We start from the raw sequence: 24,103 nt of genomic DNA, 5'->3' as shown, positions 1-24,103 counted from the left end.
AACAGTCTCAGTAGGACAGGTACCAGTTCTTCTTTGTATGTCTGGTAAGAATCACTATGATCTGGTTTTTGGCTTTTTGAGGAGGAAGCATATGTTTTATTGCTAATTTATTCTCACTACTTGTTGGTATGTTTAGAATTTCTATTTTTCTCCAACTCAGCTTGGGAGGTTGTGTGATTGCAGGAATTTATTCATTTTCTCTAGAATTTTTATTTTTTATTTATTTATTTTTTTTACATTAATCACTTGTGCAGTCTCAACTGCCATTATCCTGTTTAATCAGTTATAAGATGTATAATTTTTCACATATAAATATTCCCAAAATTGGGATACTACTGACCCAACAGTACTTGTGATGTAATTAGACACTGTCTCTTAAGAAGAAAGGATCAACATCTTAGCAACACATCACGCCAACAAAAGCTTTAGTCCAGTAGCAGGGAGAGGGTACTGTGAGGTCAGCCTACCAGCACTTCAGATATACAGATCTTATCCTGACCACAAGAGCTGCAGCTTACATGGTAAGCCTGGAATGCTACAGTTAATAGGTGGTTTGGCTAGTAGCAAATTATAACGTAGCATCTGTCCAGTGTTTCACAGTACCAAAATTCACCAAATCTGCATCCTCTATTTCTTTGAAACATTGTTAAATATTAGTATCTGTTTTCAAGTGTGAGTCCAGCAGCTACGGTGATGTCATCATTACTACTGAATATCCCACTTTCATTTGCCTTCATTGATGTCACTGTCGCTGTCACTGCTGCTGTCACTATCACTGTCACTGGTCCATGCAGTTAGGTTTTCTAGGGCTTCCTTTTGTTCCTGGCTGATGGCAAAGTCAGTCATTACTCTCTGGAAAAGGCTCTCGCAAATAGGTAAGCTGAAAGCACTCGCCAGTTTTACCACTTCAATGGCCTGGGCAGGGCTATTGGACACTTTTGCACTGTCCATGAACTCATTCAGCAACTCATTTCTAGGGATCTTATTATGCTTCCTGAAAAGCCCCAACATTTTCCATGCTTCATGGGTTCTCCCAGCCCTTAAAAAGAGGACAGCTATACAGTTGAGAGGGATGGCTGGCCAATCTGGAGCAGTCTGTCTGCCATCTTGGCTTTCATAAGCAGATTTGATGTCAGCGGCACAGTCAGCAAACTCCTCCAGAAGCTCTGGTGGATGCTTATCCCTTGCCATAAGAATCAGAATCTCTTCGTTCAGGTCATTGTGGAAAGTATGACCACATTCTTTACTATCTTTCCAAATCCGAGGAATCACTTTTAGCTGATTGGCCACATCCAATGCTTGGAGAAGATCTAGCAATGTTTGGGAGTGGGGAAAGAAAACTGAAGGTATCAGGTCCTTATACCACTTCAAGGTGACATCAATTTGTTCCATTAGACAAATTAAAGTGAAGAACTTGGAATAATAGAAATGACGGCGATAATCAGGTCCCATAAATTTCCGGTTATCTCCAGTGTTTAAAAGGCCATGTACTTGGTAAGCAAGTTCCAGATCTCTGAGAGATGAGCAAACTCTCATGGCTGACTGAAAAAACATACCATCAACCAGATCCTTTGGAGAAAATTTGTTTCCCATTAATTCATTCATTATATCATAGATGATCAGGGATGATCCTTTTGAAATGTTTTCATGTTGGTAAAATAGCTGAATAATATGGTGATATGTTGCAAGCGAGGGTTCTATTCCAATGGCTTTCATTTCTCGTAAGGTCTGTATTGCTGGCAATCTTGCAAGTACATGAAATCTTCGGAGACATTTCAAAATGGTATTAAAAGTCTGTAGATTTGGTTTCACCTTCTGTGCAACCATTTGTTTCAGTAGCTCCAGTGTTTTATTCCATTTTTCCTCAAAACCCGCATTCAGCCCCAACATTGTTGCTTCAATCAATGCACTGAATGTGTATACATCAGCATGGAGTCTGTTGTTTAATAATTCAGTGTACAAGTTTAGTGCCGGCTCATAAGCTCGATGTTTCACCATCCCTCGGATCACTGTGCAGTAGGAATGTGAATTTTCCTCTGGCATCAATGTAAAGATTCAGCATTGTTTTTTGCGCTCCATGTAGCTCCAATCTGATGACCAGCCTTCTTCCTAAATTTCTTGTTACTTTCCTCTTCCAATTCCTCTGACGGTTCAGTTTGCTGAAAAGGATAATCAGTGGAGGGCTCGTGGTCACCATAGTAACACAGTAAATCCAAGAGATTATTTGTTGTTTCAAGAGACACAGTGGTTCCTGCTTGCAAAAGCTGATCAAACAGGTCCACAGAGGATTTGACTTTTTTGAGCTTGATTCGTTCCTTTAGGGCAGCTTCACTTACTTCTTCGATCTGAGGTTCAAAGCACTCAGGCATTAAACACGGTATATGTGGTTCAGCTATGTCCTTTTGAAAATATTTGGGATGTGAATTAATAATAAACTTTGCTGCATTCTCCCCAGACTTCTTTGCCAGTAAAAATGAACGAGATTCCACAGAAGATGCTGGAATAAGGTAGGGATCATCTTGAAATGCATAAGGTGCAGCTGTGGTGTCCCTGTTTACTGTGGAAGCAAGTGCCTGAAGAACGGCCACTTTATCCCAAGATTTCTTTCTTGGAATAACCACTTCTTCAATCCTTGTTACATCAGTTCCTTCAACTTTTGGGAGGGTTGTACTTCCAGAATAAAATCTGAAACTTGATATTCGTTCACAAAGTCCTGCACGTTGACCCTTCAATGACAGGTAGAGCCTGCTGTGGATCCTGAAGCAAACTGAACCAGTCACCGCCATCTTTCGTTTCCTCTAGAATTTTTAGATTGTGTTCACAGAGGTGTTCATAGTAGTCTCAGAAGATCTTTTGCATTTCTATGATATCATGATATAATGTCTCCTTTTACATTTCTGATTGACCTTATTTCAATCATTTTCTTCTTTTCTCAGTTAATCTACCCAGTGGTCTATCAATTCTTTTCTTTTCTTTTTATTTTTTTTGTGTGGTATATCAGTTTTATTTGTCTTTTCAAAGAATCAAATTTTTGTTTTCTTGATCCTTTATATTGTTCTTTTTTGTTTCAATTTTATTTAGTTCTCCTCTGATTTTTTGTTATTTCTTGTCTTCTACCAGCTTGGGGTTTGGTTTGTTTTTATTTTTCTAGAACCTCAATGTGTGACATTAGGTTATTAATTTGTGATATTTCTGTCTTTTATTTATTTATTTTTGGGGGAGACAGAGTCGCAGGCTCTCACCCTGGGTAGAGTGCTGTGGCATCACAGCTCACAGCAACCTCAAACACTTGGGTTTAAGAGATTATCTTGCCTCAGCCTCCAAAGTAGTTGGGACTACAGGCAACCACCACAATGGCCACTGTTTTTTTGTTGCAGTTGTCATTGTTGTTTGGCAGGCCTGGCTGGATTCAAACCTGCCAGCTTTGGTGTATGTGGCTGGCACTCTAGCCGTTGAGCTACAGGCATCAAGCCTATGATATTTCTGTGTTTTAATCGGAAGTATTTAGTGCTATAAACTTCTCTCTTAGCTCTGCTTTTAACTTACCCCAGAGATTTTGTTAGTTCGTCTTTTTTTTTTTAATTTTTTTATTAAATCATAACTGTATACAATGATATGATTATGTCTTTTAATTTAAAAAATGTTTTTTAAATTTTGCACCTTCATTTCATTGTTGATCTCAAAGTTAACTTAGTATTATGCCTTTTAATTTGCATGTATTTGTATGGTTTTGAAAATTTCTTTTAGAATTGATTTCTAGTTTTATTCCACTGTAGTCTGAGACAATTCATAGTATTATTTTGATTTTTATCAATTTTTTGATACTTGTTTAGTGGCCTAACATATGATCTATCTTGGATAATGATGTCCCGTGTTCTTATGAGAAGAATATAAATCTATACTTTGGGAGTAAAATATTCTGTAAATGTCTGTTAAGTACACTTGTTCTAGAGTCCTGTCTTATTCAGTGTTTCTTTGCTGTCCAGTTTTGTCATTGGAGTGTTGAAGTGCCCCACTATTAATATGTTGTTTGTTTCTTTTCTTAGATCAAGTGGTATTTCTTTTATGAATCTGGGACTCTGGTGTTAGGTGCATGTATATTTAGGATTGTTAGATCTAATTGTTGAATTGATCCCTATATCATTATATAATGGCTATCTTTGTCTTTTTCTTTTTTTTACAGTTATTCAGTTATTGATTTCAAATCTGTTTTATCTGATCTAAGAGTAGCTACTCCTGCTCACTTTTTTTTTTTTTTTGAGACAAAGTCTCACTCTATCACCCTGGGTAGGTGCCATGGCATTATAGCATTAGCAACCTCAAACTTTTGCACTTGAGAAATCCTCCTGACTCAGCCCCCTGAGTAGCTGGGATTACCGGCACCCACCACAATTCCTGGCCATTTGTTTTATTTCTTTATAGACAGGGTCTCACTTTTGCTCAGGCTGGTTTCAAAGCCCTGAGCTCAAGTAGTCCACCTGCTTTGGCCTCCCAGAATGTTAAGATTACAGGTGTGAGCTATCACACCGGGCCTCCTGCTCACTTTTGATTTCCATAGCATGGGATATTTTTTTCTCATGCTTTAACCTTGAGTTTATGAGAATCTTTATGAGTTAAATGGTTTTCTTGGAGACATTGGATATTAGGGTTGTGTTTTTTATCTATTCTACTAATCTGTATTGTAGGGGTCATAGCAAAACCTGTCCTTTTCCCTTGATCTGGTTCCCTGAAAGATCAACTCACAATTATGGTAGATTAATAATGAGAGAGGATAGCCAAGAAGGGTGAGGTCTACAAGAACAGGTCTTCTCAAGGAGACCACAAAGATACACATGCAGGGTCCTCTCCGTGGTGACTCAGCTCTTGGAAATTTGTAAACTTAACTTCCTGAAACTTGGAAATTTCTAAGTTCTGTGAAATCCTGTAGTTCTGTAGGGGTGGGAATAGCATCCCCCGCTTGATTCAAACTAGCCAATGACAAGGGTACCCGTGGGGTGGAACTTTTTGACTGTCAATAAAAAGAGAAAGACCAAGGCAGTCGGGGAGCACAGCCATTTGAAATTCTTCTATGCCGTAAGCTCCCAGCTGGTGAATAAAGCCCTTCCTCTTATAAATGTGGTGTTTGGGTGCTCCTTCTCTCTGTTGGGCCTTGTCTTCCTGCAACATTTTTGGTTCCCTGACCGGGAAGTAAGATCCCCCCGGAGAGAACACGCACCTGGTAGTTGCTGCCAATCCTTTGGACACCCACGTGGGGGCCCCTGATCAGCCTGGGTGACGTGAACCAATGAGCACTCCAGGGAGGCAGTTTGGCCTCCCTGTGTAGACGCATTAACTAGGCTGAGAAAGGACCCCATTGGCAGGTCTTCAAGGAGTCAAACACCAGGAGGAACTGACATGCGGGAACGGGTACTTACACAGGGAGAAGTGTAAGGCAAGGTATGATTGATCTGGAGGTCCCATTACAGTTTTAGTGGAAAAGGAGCCTGATCAACTCCTTGGGCATTAGATTGTTGACAGGTCTGTTGAGAGGTATGTGAGAGTGTGTGGATGTGGTGTGACTGAAAGAACTTCGAGGGTGGAGTTGGACCTCCCTTCACAGGGCCTAGGGGAGTGTTGGTTTGCCTCCTATGGCTAAGTAGCAGCTTGAGTGGGAAATCGAAGCTGTCCAGGTGAAGAATTGGGTTGGAGGGGGGGAGGAGACAAGATGGCTGACTGAAGCCAGCTTTCCACAGAGGCTCCCGTCCAGTAGGAGAGTTTAAGGACAAAAATTCAGCAAGTAACCTGGTGGATTTGAGCTGCACTAAGAGAGAAGGTTGAAGAACGCACATCAACCCCACTGAGGCGAGCTGCGACCACAAGGATACAAACAAAAGGTACAAAATCCATCCCCAAGCAGATGGGAGTCCCCTCCCCCATGAGAACGGCTCAGAGAGCCCCACAAACAATGGGGAAGAGTTCAAAGGTCCTCCCACTATACGCCACGGGAGAGACCCTCTAAAAACTTGACCTACCTCCCCTACTAGGGTGTCACGGCGTCCTCCTGCCAGGCATAAAACTGTATAAACTGTATATAGTATCTACCTGGAATTCTGAACTCCCAGCAGTCCCCTTCACTCACAGTGAGGTCTGGAGACCAGTCCTGGTCAGCAGAGAGGGTACTGCACCAGAGTGGCAGTTCCCTGAGGCACAGTGTGACAGCTGTCTTCTGGTGACAATACGGCCAGGCATAAAACTGTGTAAAGCTGTGTGTGTTCTCTGCCCGCAACCCCAGGCTCCCAGCGTTCTGCGTGCTCCCCTCTGCTCTCCCTCCAAGGTCTAGAGGCCTGTCCCCCAGGGGTTCAGACTCTTAGGCGATTGCTCAAGGGGTGTAGACAGTGCTGGGCTGCAGCTGGTCAGTGCAGACTCTGGGGTACAGGAGCAGAGAGAGGATGGTTGGCCGGAAGGGAGCTACACGGGAGCAGCAGTTGCCTGAGCCATAAAGCAGCAGCCCTCTTTTGCTAGCAATATGGTTCACTACCAAATATTCTGAAGCCACACCCCCTGTCTCCCTGGGCAACCAGAGACTGTGAGTATAGGATTTGCCTTAGGCAACTCCAACTTGCAAACGGGGGAAACTCCCAGGGTGGGGCTGACCCAGAGGTCTGCTATACTAAACCTAAGATGCACCTGGACCTCAGGGGATCATCAGCCTATAGACAATACAAGAGCAAAGACAAACTAATTTGGAACTCAATTCAGCTTCTCTTCTGCAGGGGAACCGCAGAGTTGTTCTATTCTGTTCTGTCAGTAACATTAATCAGGGGCGAGTCTGGACCTGAGTGAAAAGCCCCCAACCTTCATCAAGCGCCCGAGGTTGTCAGGCCTCACCTCCTTCTGCTAGAGAGAAGCAGAACACAGTGGCCTGGCAGACTTCCTTGTGATTCAGGCAGGTACAAACTCCTGGAGTACCGATTCACTACAGGCAATTGGGTCAGCCAACTGCAGGGCTATCAGTGACTGGGTGTGACAGCGGTGCAAGGTGGGGAAGGAGGCATCAACCTTCCCAGACTGATCTATTGGCTGGGTGGCTCCTCCTGAGTCCACGCAGCACTGGAGCAAGCCACACCAGAGTAGTCACCAGACCCCTGTGATCCAGTTCCCACAGACCTCTTAAACTCTCACCCGAGACAGGTGCAGACTGAGAGAACTGATTTGGACTTTTTGAACTGAACCAATCGCCTGAGGACAAATCAGGTGGCGCCCTGGGTGCACCGTGGTAGGAAGGTTTGACTTTCCTTTTCCAATTGTTTGCTGGTGGGGGGGGGTGGGGTGACTTAATTGCTGATATTTCTCCACAGCTGAGACTTCAATCTAGAGTATCTGTTTCACTAGGGTGGAACAGAAACCAACTGAAAACAAGACAGAACCAGTTAGCCCCACCACACCAGACAGGGTCTCAGTTTCTCAGGCCACAACACTGTACAGGCCCTCAACAAAGCCCCAGGGGGAAAAAATCAAAGGGAGTAAAACAACCATGGGGCGGAATCAGCAGAAAAACTCTGGTAACATGAATAACCAGAATAGATCAAACCCCCCCCCCCAAGGAAAGATATGGCAGATGTAATTGAAGATCCTATTCATAAACAACTGGCTGAGATGTCAGAAATCGAATTCAGAATTTGGATTGCAGACAAGATTAACAAAGTGGAATTGGGAATTCGAGGAGAAAATCAAAAGTTGTCTCAAGATTTTAAGACAAAACCACCAAAGACTTAGACACACTGAAGCAATAATTTGCAGCCCTCAAAGATATGAAAAATACAGTAGAATCCCTCAGCAACAGAATGGAGCAAGCAGAAAAAAAAATTTCTGACATTAAAGATAAAGCCTTTATACGCTCCCAAACTCTCAAAGAGGAAGAGAAATGGAGAGCAAAAATGGATCATTCTCTCCGAGAGCTCTGGGATAATTCAAAGAAAGTGAATATCCGAAATTTGGAGTTCCAGAAACAGATGAAGTGGCCTCGCTGGGCACAGAGGCCCTTCTGCATGAAATTATGAAAGAGAATTTTCCAGACATACCAAGAGATTCTGAAATTCAGATAGGAGACAGCTTCGGAACCCCAGCATGACTCAACTCCAATAAGACATCCCCCAAGCGTATCATAATTAACTTCACTAAAGTTAATATGAAGGAGAAAATCCTCAAAGCTGCCAGGAGAAAGAAAACCATTACCTTGAAAGGGAAGAGTATTAGAATGACTGCAGATCTCTCTGCTGAAACTTTTTAAGCCAGAAGAAGGTGGTCACTGACTTTTAATCTCCTAAAGCAAAATAACTTTCAATCCCGGATCTTGTATCCAGCTAAACTGAGTTTCATTTATGACGGAGAAATTAAATACTTGAATGACAGTCATATGTTGAAGAAATTTGCCATAACAAAACCAGCTCTTCACGATATTCTCAGACCTATCTTCCATAATGCCTAACCCAATCCTATACCACAAAAGTAAACTCACTCAGAAACTTCGGATCAAACTCCAATTTCCACACTGGCAAAAGGATTAAAAGTGCCCACTGGACTTTTGAAAAACTCGATACCCAAAACTTCACCAGACTTATCAATATTCTCCATTAATGTGAACAGCTTAAACTGTCCTCTAAAGAGGCATAGTTAGCTGACTGGATACAAAAACTCAGGCCAGATATTTGTTGCATACAACAGTCACATCTTAACCTAAAAGACAAATACAGACTCAGGGTGAAAGGATGATCATCCATATTTCAGGCAAATGGTAATCAGAAAAAAGCAGGTGTTGCAATTTTATTTGCAGATACAATAGGCTTTAAATCAACAAAAGTAAGGAAGGACAAGAATGGTCACTTCATATTTGTTAAGGGTAATACTCAATATGATGAGATATCAATTATTAATATCTATGCACCCAACCAGAATGCATCTCAATTTATAAGAGAAAATCTAACAGACATGAGCAACTTTATTTCCTCCAGCTCCAAAATAGTCAGAGATTTCAACACTTCTTTGGCAGTGTTGGATTGATCCTCCAACAAGAAGCTGAGCAAAGAAATCTTAGATTTAAACCTAACCATCCAACATTTGGATTTAGCAGACATCTACAAAACATTTCATCCCAACAAAACTGAATACGCATACTTCTCATCAGCCCATGGAACTTACTCCAAAATCAATCACATCTTAGGTCACAAGTCTAACCTCAGTAATTTAAAGGAATAGAAATTATTCCATGCTTCTTCTCGGACCACCATGGAATAAAACTTGAGCTGAGTAACAACAGGAATCTGCATACTGATACAAAAACATGGAAGTTAAATAGCCTTATGTTGAATGATAGCTGGATCAGAGATGAGATTAAGAAAGAAATCGCCGGGCAGCGCCTGTGGCTCAGTCGGTAGGACGCCGGCCCCATATAATGAGGGTGGCGGGTTCAAACCCGGCCCTGGCCAAACTGCAACCAAAAAATAGCCGGGCGTTGTGGCCGGCGCCTGTAGTCCCACCTACTCGGGAGGCTGAGGCAAGGGAATCGCTTAAGCCCAGAAGTTGGAGGTTGCTGTGAGCTGTGTGAAGCCACGGCACTCTATGGAGGGCCATAAAGTGAGACTCTGTCTCTACAAAAAAAAAAAAAAAAAAATGAAAGTAATCGCCAATTTTTTGGAACGAAACAACGATGAAGACACGAACTATCAGAACCTCCGGGACACCGCAAAAGCAGTTCTAAGATGGAAATTTATAGCACTGCAAGCCTTCCTCAAGAGAACAGAAAGAGAGGCAACTTAATGGGACATCTCAAGTAACTGGAAAAGGAAGAACATTCCAACCCCAAACCCAGTAGAAGAAAAGAAATAACCAAAATTAGAGCAGAATTAAATGAAATTGAAAACAAAAGGATGATACAACAGATAAATAATTCAAAAAGCTGGTTTTTCGAAAAGGTCAATAAAATAGATAAACCTTTGGCCAACCTAATCAGGAAAAAAAAGAGTAAAATCTCTAATTTCATCAATCAGAAACAGCAAAGATGAAACAGACTCCTTAGAAATCAAAAAAAATCCCTAATGAATATTGCAAGAAACTGTATTCTCAGAAACATGAAAATCTGAAGGAGACTGACCGATACTTGTAAACACGTCACATTCCAAGACTTAGCCAGAATCAAGTGGAAATGTTGAACAGGCCCATATCAAGTTCGGAAATAGTATCAACCACACAAAACCTCCCTAAAAAGACAAGCCCGGGGCCAGATGGTTTCATGTCAGAATTCTACCAAACTTTTAAAGAGGAATTAGTACCTATATTACTCAACCTCTTCCAAAACGTAGAAAAAGAAGGAAGACTACCTAACACGTTCTATGAAGGAAACATCACCCTGATCCCCAAACCAGGAAAAGACCCAACAAGAAAAGAAAATTACAGACCGATATCACTAATGAATATGGATGCAAAAATATTCAACAAGATCCTAACAAACAGAATCCAACAACACATCAAACAAATTATACATCATGACCAAGTTGGTTTTATCCCAGGGTCTCAAGCCTGGTTCAATATACGTAAATCTATAAATGTAATCCAGCACATAAATAAATTAAAAAACAAAGACCATATGATTCTCTCAATCGATGCAGAAAAAGCTTTTGATAATATCCAGCATCCCTTCATGACCAGAACACTTAAGAAAATCTGTGTAGAAGGGACATTTCTTAAACTGAGAGACCATCTACAGCAAACCCACAGCCAATATCATATTGAATGCAGGTAAATTGGAATCATTTCCACTCAGATCAGGAATCAGACAAGGCTGCCCATTGTGTCCATTGCTTTTAAACATTGTAATGGAAGTTTTAGCCACCACAATTAGGGAAGAAAAGGCGATCAAGGGTATCCATATAGGGTCAGAAGAGATCAAACTTTCGCTCTTCGCAGATGATATGATAGTATATCTGGAAAACACTAGGGACTCTACTACAAAACTCTTAGAAGTGATCAAGGAATATAGCAGCGTCTCAGGCTTCAAAATCAACATTCATAAATCGGTAGCCTTTATACATACCAACAATAGTCAAGTTGAAAAAACAGTTAAGGACTCTATCCCATTCACAGTAGTCCCAAAGAAGATGAAATATTTGGGAATTTATCTAACAAAGGATGTGAAAGATCTCTATAAAGAGAACTATGAAACTCTAAGAAAAGAAATAGCTGAAAATATTAACAAATGGAAAAACATACCATGCTCACGGCTGGGAAGAATCAACATAGTTAAAATGTCCATACTTCCCAAAGGAACATAAAATTTCAATGCAATCCCTATTAAAGCTCTACTGTCATACTTTAAATATCTGGAAAAAACAATACTTCGTTTTATATGGAATCAGAAAAAACCTCGAATAGCCAAGACATTACTCAGAAATAAAAACAAAGCAGGAGGAATTACGCTACCAGACCTCAGACTACACTACAAATCAATAGTGATCAAAACAGCATGGTATTGGCACAAAAACAAAGAAGTAGATGTCTGGAAAAAAACAGAGAACCAAGAGATGAACCCAGCTACTTACCGTTATTTAATCTTTGACAAGCCAATTAAAAATATTCAGTGGGGAAAAGGTTTCCTATTTAACAAATGGTGCTGGGTGAACTGGCTGGCAACCTGTAGAAGACTGAAACTGGACCCACACCTTTCACCATTAACTAAGATAGACTCTCACTGGATCAAAGATTTAAACTTAAGACATGAAACTATAAAGATACTAGAGGAGAGTGCAGGGAAAACCCTTGAAGATATAGGTCTGGGTGAGTATTTTATGAGGAGGACCCCCCGGGCAATTGAAGCAGCTTCAAAAATACACTACTGGGACTTGATCAAACAAAAAAGCTTCTGCACAGCCAAGAACACAGTAAGTAAGGCAAGCAAACAGCCCTCAGAATGGGAGAAGATATTTGCAGGTTATGTCTCCGACAAAGATTTAACAACCAGAATCCACAGAGAACTCAAACACATTATCAAGAATAGAACAAGGGATCCCATCGCAGGCTGGGCAAGGGATTTGAAGAGAAACTTCTCTGAAGAAGACAGGCGCGCGGCCTTCAGACATATGAAAAAATGCTCATCATATTTAATCATCAGAGAAATGCAAATCAAAACTACTTTGAGATACCATCTAACTCCAGTGAGACTAGCCTATATCACAAAATCCCAAGACCAGAGATGTTGGCGCCGATGCGGAGAAAAGGGAATATTTTTGCACTGCTGGTGGGAATGCAAATTAATACATTCCTTTTGGAAAGAGATATGGAGAACACTTAGAGATCTAAAAATAGATCTGCCATTCGATCCTGTAATCCCTCTACTGGGCATATACCCAGAAGACCAAAAATCACATCATAACAAAGATATTTGTACCAGAATGTTTATTGCAGCCCAATTCATATTTGCTAAGTCATGGAAGAAGCCCAAGTAACCCATCGATCCACGAGTGGATTAATAAATTGTGGTATATGTACACCATGGAATATTATGGAGCCTTAAAGAAAGATGGAGACTTTACCTCTTTCATGTTTACATGGGTGGAGCTAGAACATATTCTTCTTAGTAAAGTATCTCAAGAATGGAAGAAAAAGTACTCAATGTACTCAGCCCTACTATGAAACTAATTTAGGGTTTTCACATGAAAGCTATAACCCAGTTACAACCTAAGAATAGGGGGAGGAGGATAGGGAGAGGAGGGAGGAGGGACGGGAGAGGGGGGTAGAGGGAAGGGTATTGGTGGGATTACACCAGCGGTGCATCTTACAAGGGTATATGTGAAACTTGGTAAATGGTCTGTGAAGCTAGTGAATGATGCCCCATGATTATATTGATGTACACAGCTATGATTTAATAAAAGAAAAAAGAATTGGGTTGGAATTGTGTGCATGTGAGTGCTTTGAGAACGACCGAGATGGGTAACAATAGGTGGGGTTCACCCCCCCTCCATTCATGGGGTGAAACAAATGTGTGAGTGTGCCTTTCTTTCCTGCTCCAACTTTGCCTCCTGGCTATTATGAGAGAAACTGGAAGTTCCAGGTTTTCTGCTTTCTGTCTTTGGTGGTGACTTGAACAATCTTCCTGACTTGGCCATGTGGGACTTGGGGGGGGGGCGGGTATGAAAAGACATTAGAAAGAATGTTGTTGTAGTTTTGTTACCGGAATTTCTTCAGTGAGTGTTTGGTCTCAGTAATTTGAGAATTGTGCCAGCGGGCCACAGATCAGTGATAAAATGGCATTTTGTTGGACTGAGGGGCACGCAGTGAGAGTGGAGAGTGCCAGAGCTATTGGCAGAGGGGTTGTGCCTTGAAAAGTGTTGTGGTTTAGGCAGTCCAGTGAGCTCTGGATGGCCCTTGGAAATATGGGGAAGAGAGTGTAAATTTCATGCTGAATGAGGCTGTATCCATATAAGCAACAGGTTTCCAAGGTGAACAGCCTCTGGAAGTGGGGAGGAGGCCCAGATTGGAGGTTCCCTGCATAAGTCCTTTTTCTAGGGGTAAATAATTATCTCTGAGAGATATTTTGTCCAGGACTTGGTAGATGGAAAAATAACTTTACAAACTGAAAGGGTGTTCTATCAAATGAATCAATGCAGCGCCTCACCCTGGACAAGGTTATTAGGTCTTTGTTGCAGTTTTTGTCTGGAGAGGGGATTAAGGTGTGTGCTCCTTAGGGTGGAGCCTTCCAAAAGATTTCGGCTCCTTTGTTTATGACCTTGCTGGGGCTCGGAGGGTTTGTGCCTGGAGATGGGAGTCTGATGTCTAAGCTCACCTGAGCCTGAAAAGTGGGGGTTCCCTTTCCAGCACTGAGTGGGAAAATCCTGTATCAATCTTATATCTCATAAAATGTCTCTCATTTGTAAAATGTAATAATTTGGTTGTTTAAATTGTTGTGGAAACTGAATCTTTGTCAAAGAATAAGATTCTTGCCTTTTAAACCTTCTAGTTATCAGTTTGGCCGAGTGAATGGGTGACTTCATGGTAAACTGGGATCCTGTTTTGTGGGAAGTGAGTTTTTGAGTAAGAGAAATTAAACAGAAAGGAGAATGGCATTGTGTAAAGAAAGAATCTTGTGTGATAAAATTTGCACTGAAAACAGAATGGTTGTATAAGAAAGTGAAAGGCAGGGAAAAAGTTAAAGAAAGTTTAGAATGTTTGTAAATGGTCTGTGTAGGTTAAATGAAGCTCATAAAAGAGAATTTGTGAAAGAGTTTACATATGATCCAGTTGACTATTTATTTCCTTTAAAATCTTTTGGCTTGTAATTTTCTTTAAACAAATGTTTTAGGCCTTTGATATTTGACAAAACTTTCAAAATAAAAACTCTAAATCTGGGGCTTGGAGCCCACAGGGCAGTGGTTGCAACGCTGGCCACATGCACTGAGACTGGTGGGTTCAAACTTGGCCAAGGCCAACAGCAAAAAAAAAAACACAACTTTAAATTTAGTCTTCTTGAAATATTAAGACCACTGAAAGTCATGGGAAAACAAATTAAACTTATTTGATTTATTCAAAATATATAGGAAACATTGTCAAATATGAAATGGTGATTAATTTTATGTAGGTTATGGTTATATATATGTTCCAATATTATAAAGCATTGGTCTGTCCTAATGTATAAGACATTGGTCTGTCCTAACATATATTGTTGGTAATAATTTTAATTCATCTAAAAAAGAAAGTATTTTTTATGTAACTGGCTGAGTCCAAAGTTTATCCTAAAAAGAAAAAAAAAAATATTAAGAGAGGCTGACAAATTCTCTCAAATTCAAATTCCTGATGTCTTTGGAAATTGAATACCGCCAGACTAAAAAGCAGATTTTTAGAACGTTCATTGGAAAGTTAACATGTCTATGAGTATTGCTAACCTAACTCAACAGAATAGAAATCGGTTAAGCGGATCTGGGCTAGTTTGTAATGGCTTTTTGGTCAAAATATTGTTGATTCTTTCTGTGTTCTGTTTTCCAGAAGTCAAGAAATAATTTTCTGTCTTTTGAGCTATTTGTAGTTTTTCAAGCAATGTGTGTACTTATGAGCAGAGTTTGAAACATGTATTTTTCTCTCTCCTTGTTTTCTCCGGAATTTGCAAGCCATTTGTATGTATTCTTAATTTCTGACAATACAGTTATTTTCATAAGTTCAATAAGAATCTGTTTTGTTCTATATGACATGATGAAGGCACTCATTATTTTACCAAGGCTTTGGCTGGAATAGCATTTCCAGAGGTGTCCAGACTGCATTAAAGAATTAAGGTTGACTTTATAAGGCCAATAAAAAAAGCCCTTTGGAAAACTGGCCAGATACCCATCAGTAACATTTCCTGATCTCTGGTAAGTAATGAAGGTCGCTTGCTGATGGGTCCAGGAAACGAAATGTGCTTGGGGACCTCAAGAGAAGAGGGATTTACCCAATACATACAGGTATCTAATGGCACAGATAAAACTTGGGCTCTGAAAGGCTTTCAAAAAGTCCAGCCTGACATTCCTTTATAAAAGGTTCCAGCAAAGCCAATTTTAAAGGAAAGAAGAGCCTAGATGGCTAATAATTAATTATTCTTACTGCACTTTATGGAAATAATCAGACCCCATATACTGAAGGTACAGTTTATTTTGGCAAATAAGTTAGTTCTACTATAATTTGCCTTTAGTAAAGAGAGAAATTGGAGAGAGAAAAATAGTTTAAAAGGAGAAAAAAGAGGCTGTGGTCCACCTGTATTTAGATCCCAGCCTTGTCTGTACTGTCAACTTATAAAATGAGACATACTCTGTTGAATCTACTGCCAGCAGAAGCCAAGCGGCCCATTTGTCTGGACTTAAAAGATGTATCTTTCAGTATAAGGCTGGCTCTGGGAAGCCAGAGGCTGTTTTCTTTCCAGTGGGAGAGACCAGACATGGAAACAGTGCACATGGACCAGGTTGCCACAGGGGTTCAAAACACCCACGATTTTTGGAGAAGCGCTGGCTTGTGACCTCCAGAAATTCCCAGCTGAGGAATTAGAATGTGTGCTGTTCCAATATGTCGACGACCTCCTTTCAGGACACCCTACCCAGGAGGGCTGCGCCCAAGGCATGGACTATCTTTTATGACATCTAGAGGTATGTGGCTATAAAGTATCCAAATGGAAGGCCCAGATTTGCTGGCAGCAAATACGTTATCTAAGATTTACTGTCAAGCAGGGGTAGAGGTATCTAGGCACAAAATGGAGGCAGGTCATTAATTGCCTCCTCAGCCCCATGAGCCAAAAGCAGGTTTGGAAATTCTTAGGCCCGGTCGGCTTCTGTCATATTTGAATCCCCAACATTGTTGTCTTAGCTAAGCCCTTGTATGACGCAACTAAAGAAGACAAGGAAGAGCCCTTGGAGTGGGAAGGAGAACAGGAATGTGCCTTCTCCCCAGCTAAAGATGAGGCTGATGGCTGCACCTGCATTGGGACTGCCAGACTTGGCCAAACCCTTTACTCTGTATGTCTCAGAGAGATAAAATGGCTGTGGGTGTGTTAACCCAGCTGGTTGGGTCCTGGCCAAGGCCTGTAGCTTACCTCTCTAAGCAGTTGGATGGAGTGGTAAAAGGATGGTCACCATGCTTACGGGCTCTACCCGCTACTGCTCTCCTTGTGCAAGAAGCTGACAAGCTGACTCTAGGACAGGATCTGAGTGAAAGTACCCCACTCTGTGGTCAATTTAATGGACACTAAGGGACATTTTTGGCTCTCTAATGCAACACTCTGAAACAAGCCACGCTCCTTCCAGTCAGTGAAAGAGAGACTGAGCATAACTGTACGGAAGTTATAGATAATGTGTACTCTAGCAGACCTGACTTGCGTGACCAGCCCTGGACAGATGCAGATTGGGACTTGTATGCAGATGGAAGCAGTTACATGACGGTGCAAGGTGAGTGGAGGGCTGGGTATGCAGTGGTTACCTTAACAGAGACTAAGCCCCTACCCCAAGGAACATTGGCTCAGAAGGCTGAGTTCATTGCCTTGACTGGAGCCTTAGAACTAAGTCAAGGGAAAAATTTGAATGCTTTTCTGACTCTCCAAGTACGCAGGGCATTGTACAAGGAGAAGGGACTATTAAATTCTGGGGAAAAAAGGACATTATGTATCAGTAAGAAATGCTCCAATCGCGAGAGGCAGTATGGAATCCCCAAAAAGTGGCAGTTATGCACTGTTGTGGACATCAAAGAAATGCTTCCATCATCACTAAAGGGACACTGGGGTTAGTACTGAGGCAAAAAGGGCTGCCTCCCAGCCATACCAGGTGTCGCAAGTGGCTCCCCTCATCCCATGGGTCCCGGAACTCACTCTATCTACTCCAGGGAGGAGAGGGAATGTTTGGCAGCAGAAGGGAGCCAGGAAGCAGAGGGACAATGAATAAAGATGCCAGATGGACAAGTAGCAGTCCCCCAGATTCTAGGAGCCACCGTGGTGACAAGAGTGTTTGATAAAGTTGCTGGGCCAGTACTTCTACATCTCCCACCTGGCATCCCTGGCCAAAACTGTCAGTCTACAGTGTATCACCAGCAGCCAGTTCAACGCGTGCCAAGGACTAACAGTATCCCGAGGAATCCACTCGTATGGAGCAACGCCCTTCAAGGACTTCCAGGTAGACCTTACTGAAATGCCCAGGTTTAGAGGGAACAAGTACTGGCTGGCGATGGTCTAGCAGACTTGGAATAGGTAAAAGCCTTTCCCACTGGGATAAAAAGGACTCCTAAAGTAGTAAAGTATTACCCGGAGAAATCGTCCCATGGTTTAAGTTACCACTCTGTTTAAAAGTTGATAATGGGCTAGCCTTCATAACAGAACTAGTGCAAATAATAAGCTAAAGCTTTAAATAATTTATAGGCCTCAAAGCTTATACAGGATAAAGTGTATGAACAGGACCATAAAAGCAGAAATTGGTAAACTCTGCTAGGAAGCAAAGCTTAATTGGATGCAGGCCTTGCCACTGGTGTTGTTCAAAGAGGTCTCTGCCAATTCTCTGCAATTTAGCAGGAACTCCTAAAAGAACTAGAAAAGACTGAACTGAATAGATAAAAACCCTAGAAAGAGTAACAAGGAAAATCTCCACTGGGATAATTAACTGTGTTCTGTTTAGTCTTTTCTGTCTGTACATCCTTTCTCTCTGGAGGATCAAGGGGACCCAGTCTAGGTCTGGAATCAGAACCTGGTCCCCCTGAAACCAAGGTAGAAAGAAATTTACACCATCATCCTGACCACATGCACAGCAGTAAAGGTGAAAGAAATACCTGGAATCATCATAGCTGGCTGACTAGGGCTTCACTGCTTCTTGGAAAGTAAAGGTAACTTTTGAAACAATCAACATGCCATGCTCCAGCCACATACTGGGAGCTGGCTGGTCAATGCACAGCTGAAGCTTGAGGAAACTCCTCAAGGGACTTTTTGGACTTTGAACTTTGGAAAAGTGGGGGAATGTCACAGGGAAACATAAAAACTCATATATATATTAGCCCACCACCATGGTACTATTAAGGCCCGAGTAGAGAACCCAAGAAGAGTCACAGTCCCTAAAACCTCAGTGCTGAAAAGTAACTAATATTGGCACCTGCAGAAACAAGCTGATAGTGAGACCTCAAATTAAAATATCTTGGAATCTCAAAAGAGGGGAATGAGAGAGGATAGCCGCGAAGGGTGAGGTCTAGAAGAACAGGTCTTCTCAAGGAGACCACCAGGATACATATGCAGGGTCTGCTCCACGGTGACTCAGCTTTTGGGAATTTATAAACTTAACTTCCTGAAACTTGGAAATTTCTAAGTTCTGTGAAATCCTGTAGTTCTGTAAGGGTGGAATAGCATCTCCCGCTTGATTCAAACTGGCCAATGAGAAGGGTACCTGTGGGGTGGAACTTTTTGACTGTCAATAAAAAGAGAAAGACCAAGGCAGTCAGGGAGCACGGCGGCTGTTTGGAATTCTTCTATAAGCTCCCAGCTGGTGAATAAAGCCCTTCCTCTTATAAATGTGGTGTTTGGGTGCTCTTTCTCTCCTTTGGGCCTTGTCTTTCTGCAACAGTAAGAGAAAGGTTATTTCCAAATACCACGTGAATGGGGGAAAGAATAAGAATGAGTACCCAAAGTCTCAGTGATGGTCAGTGACTTTTAAAGATGCTTTTTAGAAAGAAGAGAGGAGAGAAACTGGAAAGTATACATGTATCAAGTGGTTGCTATGGCGGGAGAGTGTAGATGAGTGGAAACAGATTGATTTGTAAACTAATGTGAGAGACAGGTATTGAGCTTCAAATGACCCTGGAGCCAGCTCTATTAGCATGTGATAAGGAGGCCAGCAGCCTTTTCTGATTTTAAATCAGGGTACTTGGGTTTTATAGAGGGGAGGCCAGTGCTTTCTGATCATGAATTGCCTTTTAATTCATTTTTTTTTAATAAATATATACCAAGGAATTATATTTGAGGGTGAAATTTCCTTAGCTCCTTCATTTCTCTGGTCTGGAACTTCCCTAGAAGTTTCAAACATTAAGAGCTGAGGTGGTAAATGTAGAGAGAGAGAAAGCAGGTTAGCAATTTAGTAATAAGATAAGATGTTTGATAAGACATATAATAGTATAAATTAGAGGTGGCACCCATACCTGCCTTGGGTAAGGCACCGGACACATACATTGAGGCTGGCAAGTTTGAACCCAGCCTGGCTGGCTAAGGTAACAATGACAACTGTGACAACAAAAACAACAAAAATAGCCAGGCATTGTGGTGGGCACCTGTAGTCCCAGCTACTTGGGAGACTGAGGCAAGAGAATTGCTTCAGCCCAAGATTTTGAGGCTGCTGTGATCTGTTATGCCACAACACTCTACCAAGGGTGACATAGTGAGACTCTGTCTCAAAAAAAAGAGACTATAAATTAGGATGAGAATGAATAAGCAGAAAAGAACAGATCTAAGCACATTTCCTCATACCCCCATTAAACCAGTCTCCCATTCCTGGGAAAAGGTCAGTTCAATAGAATGGTTTCACTTCATTAATTTGATGAAGAACGTTTATCTTGTTCTTTAAGAGATGTAGATCAGTCTCTATTTTCCCTGACTGATTTATGCAAAAACAACATTTTCCCCCAAATAACAGCACAAGCTCTTCTTTGTTGAGCTATCAAAGCATCCAGGATGTGGTGATTTTGAATTACAACAGATGCTAGGCTGTTAACCTCTGCTTGAAGTGTTCCCAATGCCCACATGGTGATGTTTAGCTCTTATTCTATTACCATGGAGAGATTTATGACTGCACTTTCAATTCTGTTAAGTTCCAAATGCTGAATAAAGGATCCTGAGCATTGAAAAGAACTTTGAGTTATGATATACAAGGGGATTTTTTATAATGTCACATTTTGTATGTTTATAAGGTACAACCTTATGAGCAACAGAGCCCAAGATTGTAATTTGACTGGAATTTAAAGTGGAATACTTGGTAATAGAGCGTGTCAGATAGCCAAGACTATAGCATCCTAACCATTTGAGTGGGAACCATTTGTATACCTTATTACCACACAAGATAAAAAGACCAGTATTATTTATAGACAGTCAGGTTAGAACCTGTGACCTTCCAGCCTGGGGATTGTCATGTCTTGTCCTCTTCACTGGCATATTCACATATCTGGTTGTTATGTGTCCCTGAGCAAAAGATATCTCCACAGTTTTTACAGACCAGTTGTCTCACCAGCAGGTGAAGTCGTATGTTGCTTCTTCTCTGGCTGTGGGTACCACATATTATCATTCATGCTTTTTCCAGATTGGTTCCACCAGGCACTGACATCAGCAGGGATGAAAATGAATTCAGGTTGCTTTGTATGGTCTAGATCTTGGTATAAACAGCAATCAGGTTGATTAGTTAGTGTGGCCAGGGTTTGAAAGACTGGTGCAAAGGGGTGCTGGGTCAGCACTTGACCTGCTGAAAAAATAGTAAGTGTTAGTAAGAGTAAGTCATAGTTTGAAAGAAGAGTCATAGTGTAAGATAAAATGAAAAAAGAGAATGGGATAGATTGAGGCAATCTTCACTCAGCTTCTAATGTGTTATTTCTGAAAGTGGAGGGGGATGTTTAAAGAAAAGAGTGTTTAAAAGTGACTTTTTCTTTTTTTGAGACATAGTCTTACTTTATTCCCCTTGGTAGATTGCCTCGGCATCACAACTCACAGCACTTCCGACTCCTGGGCTTAGGTGATTCTCTTGCATCAGCCTCCCAAGTGGCTGGGACTAGAGGTGTCTGCGACCACACCCAGCTATTATTTGTTGCAGTTTGGTTGGGGCAGGGCTCAAACCTGCCATCCTCAGTGTATGGGGCTGGTGCACTACCCAAGGAGCCTAACTAATTAGAATATAAGGCAGTTAGCTGTAGCTGCATAACAAATAACCACAGAACACAGGGATATTGAACAATGAATATTTCTTGTGCATCAGCAGGCTTCCTAGGAGATGTGCTCTCATCTGGCCTTGGCTAGGGCAGCTCAGTGTCACAAATCCCTCATCCTACACAGACTAGATGGCTGGACCCCATATGTCTTCCCAGGGATGACAGAAAGTCAAGGTCAGTAGGCCAAATGATACCTTCACAGCAGCTTGCATTTTGGCTGATTTCCTATTGACCAAAGCCAGACACATGCTGAGCTCGGGGTTGAAAGATTACACCCACCTGCTGAGTAGTAGAGCAGTGCAAAGTTGCATGGCTGAGATGGTGGATACCAACAAGGGTGAAGAATCAGGCCATTAATTTCATCATAGTCTGAGTAGTGTGTATGCCCTCTTGTAGTACCCATGCTGTCAACACCAGCATCACATGTGGAAAAGATGGACAACATTGCACATATACAGGCCGAGAGCGAGTGTCAGGGCCGTCCCGGGTGTTTCTCCTCCACTACTGCTCCACCTCCTGCCCTCGTGCTCTACCTGGTGCTGCCTGTAGGTGCTCAGGTCAGGCTGGTCATGGAGGCTCCTGATGCTGGAACTCAGAACCCGCTGCTCAGAACACAGAACGTCAGCGAACACACTGATCCCTTCACCTTGGCAAAGTCTGTAGTCAACACAAACCTCCCAGAGTAGCGGACCCTATTCGAAGGACCTGACTCTGCTCAACTGCCCTCATGGGCAGTTATCTGGACAAATCTGGCCCGCAGCAGCCTGCGCCAGCTCAGGAGGGCAGGGACCCGCAGGAGAGGCCTGACCGCAGCCCACCCGCTCGGCCCTCACCTCCAGCCCGGGTGGCCCATCCTGTCCGCCATGTTTACCCCTTGCGCCCCACTCCTCTGCTCCCGGCCTCCAGGAGGCCTTGCCACAGGGACGGTGGGATGTCCTCAAGGCACTCCATGATGGTACCTCGAAGATGGGATCCCCTTCGACAGCCCGGATATTCCCATGTGGGGGTACTTCCCAGGGTGTGCTGGGATGGCTTCCCCAAGAAGAAGACCCGGCTACCTGTTCATCATTTCCGGTGGATGGGCCGCCCGGGGACTGTGAGGATCCCCCCTCTTGACAGAAAATGGACTCGTTCTGCAGGACGGGAGCAGGTGATCAGCTCAGCACTGTCCTCACTATCACGTGATGTCTCAGACCCAAGTGCCCTCAAAGACAGGATGGAAAATACAGTGAGGGGGGAAGACCAAATATTTGCTGATGGCCAGAAAAATACAAGAAGTTGCCATGACAGCAGTGGGACTGGACCTTCAGCCCTTGAGCCCCTGGTGGCCAAAGGAGTCCGGGCTCCTTTGCTGCCTAAGCCTGAGCGTCTGAAGAAAGGTCCCGATTCCCAGAGCTCAGAGGACCCCTTGAATAAGAGATCGTGCACATCTTGTGCGAGCACGTACACATGTGGCATCCCTGTCCCCAGGCGCAATGCCATTACCAGCTCCTACAGCTCTACCCGAGGCTTCTCACAGCTCCAGAAGAGAAGCGGCCCCAGTTCCTCACCCTCGTCATCCCACTCCAAGACACAACTGAGGCCAGCAAAGAAAATAAGAGGAGAAGAGCTGGGTCATCATTTCAGTTCCTCAACTCCACTTGTCCCAGACAAGGAGTCCCGGGGAGAGAAGGCTGCAGAAACGACCACAAACGTCTGCAGTTCCCCATCTACAACTCACAGCTCTAGGCCGCGAAAACGGAAGTTTCCGCTGCTGCGCTGTCCGCGAGGGGAACCTCTGACTTTGCCTCCAGCTCCCGACCCTGGCTATTCAGTCACTGCTAAACACCTGGACTTAGAAAAGAAAGCTTCATTCGATTGGCTGAACAAGTTTTTGGCAGACACGACTGAAGACGAGATGATGGAGGTGGACCCACCAGACACTGACACCACCACCGATTCCACAGTCGAGATGATGGAGGTGGACCCGCCAGCAGCCCCCCCTGCCATCGAAGACGTCGAGATGACTGAGGATAGCCCAGAACCTGTGGCTCTTCCAGCATCCCTGTCCCCTGGGAAGACGTTTACTAAATCCCAAGCCCTATCTGCCCCATCCGCCACCGCCAAGCAACGATTTCAGTCTGGAATGCTGAGCATTCTACCCCTCCCACCTTCTGCGGCACCTCCATCTTCTGCGGCACCTGCTGTGTCTTCCTCATCTCCCCTGAGCAGTGTGAGCCGCACCAGGAGCAGCGTGAGGAGCGCCACCACTTACGCTGCACAGCCCTTTCTCTCTGGGGCACTCCCTGCCTCTGCTGACAGGTTTATCCCAGCCCAGATTTCCATCGTCCAGGTTGCCAAGTTTACTCCCAACCGTACATCAAGCACAGTCACCACCTCTGGATTCAGCCAGTCCCCTCCCAGTGCTGTTCAGACAGCCAGCAGCAGCAGCTCCGGTGGCTTCCGTACATTGGGCGGCACCCTGACCGCCTCACGCCCAGCCCCCACCAGCCAGCCAGCGCTGACCATCAGTTCTGCCTCAAGTGAGAAACCTCCTCTCCCATCAAATCCAGGAGCCAGTCCCCAGACTGCATATAAGGCCACTGATGGGCCACGACGCCGAGCTCCCAAGCGACGCCTTCCTCCAAGCTGTGGAAACTCTGCAGCCGCGCCCCCAGCTAAAAAGCCAAAACTAACCCCAGGCCCT

General features: G+C 43.1%; 1 long non-coding RNA gene and 1 pseudogene across 2 annotated transcripts; both read right to left on the bottom strand.

The window, feature by feature from the left end:
• Window positions 1-240: 240 nt before the first annotated feature.
• LOC128579021 (pentatricopeptide repeat domain-containing protein 3, mitochondrial-like) lies at window positions 241-2,786 on the bottom strand (annotated as a pseudogene). Its single transcript, XR_008378032.1, has one exon. The product of XR_008378032.1 is annotated as a pentatricopeptide repeat domain-containing protein 3, mitochondrial-like (transcript).
• A 17,306-nt stretch (window positions 2,787-20,092) lies between these two features.
• Window positions 20,093-22,121, bottom strand: LOC128579121 (uncharacterized). The gene is made up of 3 exons (XR_008378052.1): window positions 21,951-22,121; window positions 21,697-21,821; window positions 20,093-20,957 (listed from the first exon to the last, which is right to left on the bottom strand). It is a non-coding gene; the product is annotated as an uncharacterized LOC128579121 (long non-coding RNA).
• Window positions 22,122-24,103: the final 1,982 nt, after the last annotated feature.

This window comes from Nycticebus coucang, chromosome Y (assembly GCF_027406575.1).
Source record: "Nycticebus coucang isolate mNycCou1 chromosome Y, mNycCou1.pri, whole genome shotgun sequence".
In the NCBI taxonomy this organism is placed as follows: Eukaryota; Metazoa; Chordata; class Mammalia; order Primates; family Lorisidae; genus Nycticebus; species Nycticebus coucang.
Note: the sequence above shows the minus strand (reverse complement) of the source record. Positions and strands in the feature narration are given on the sequence as shown.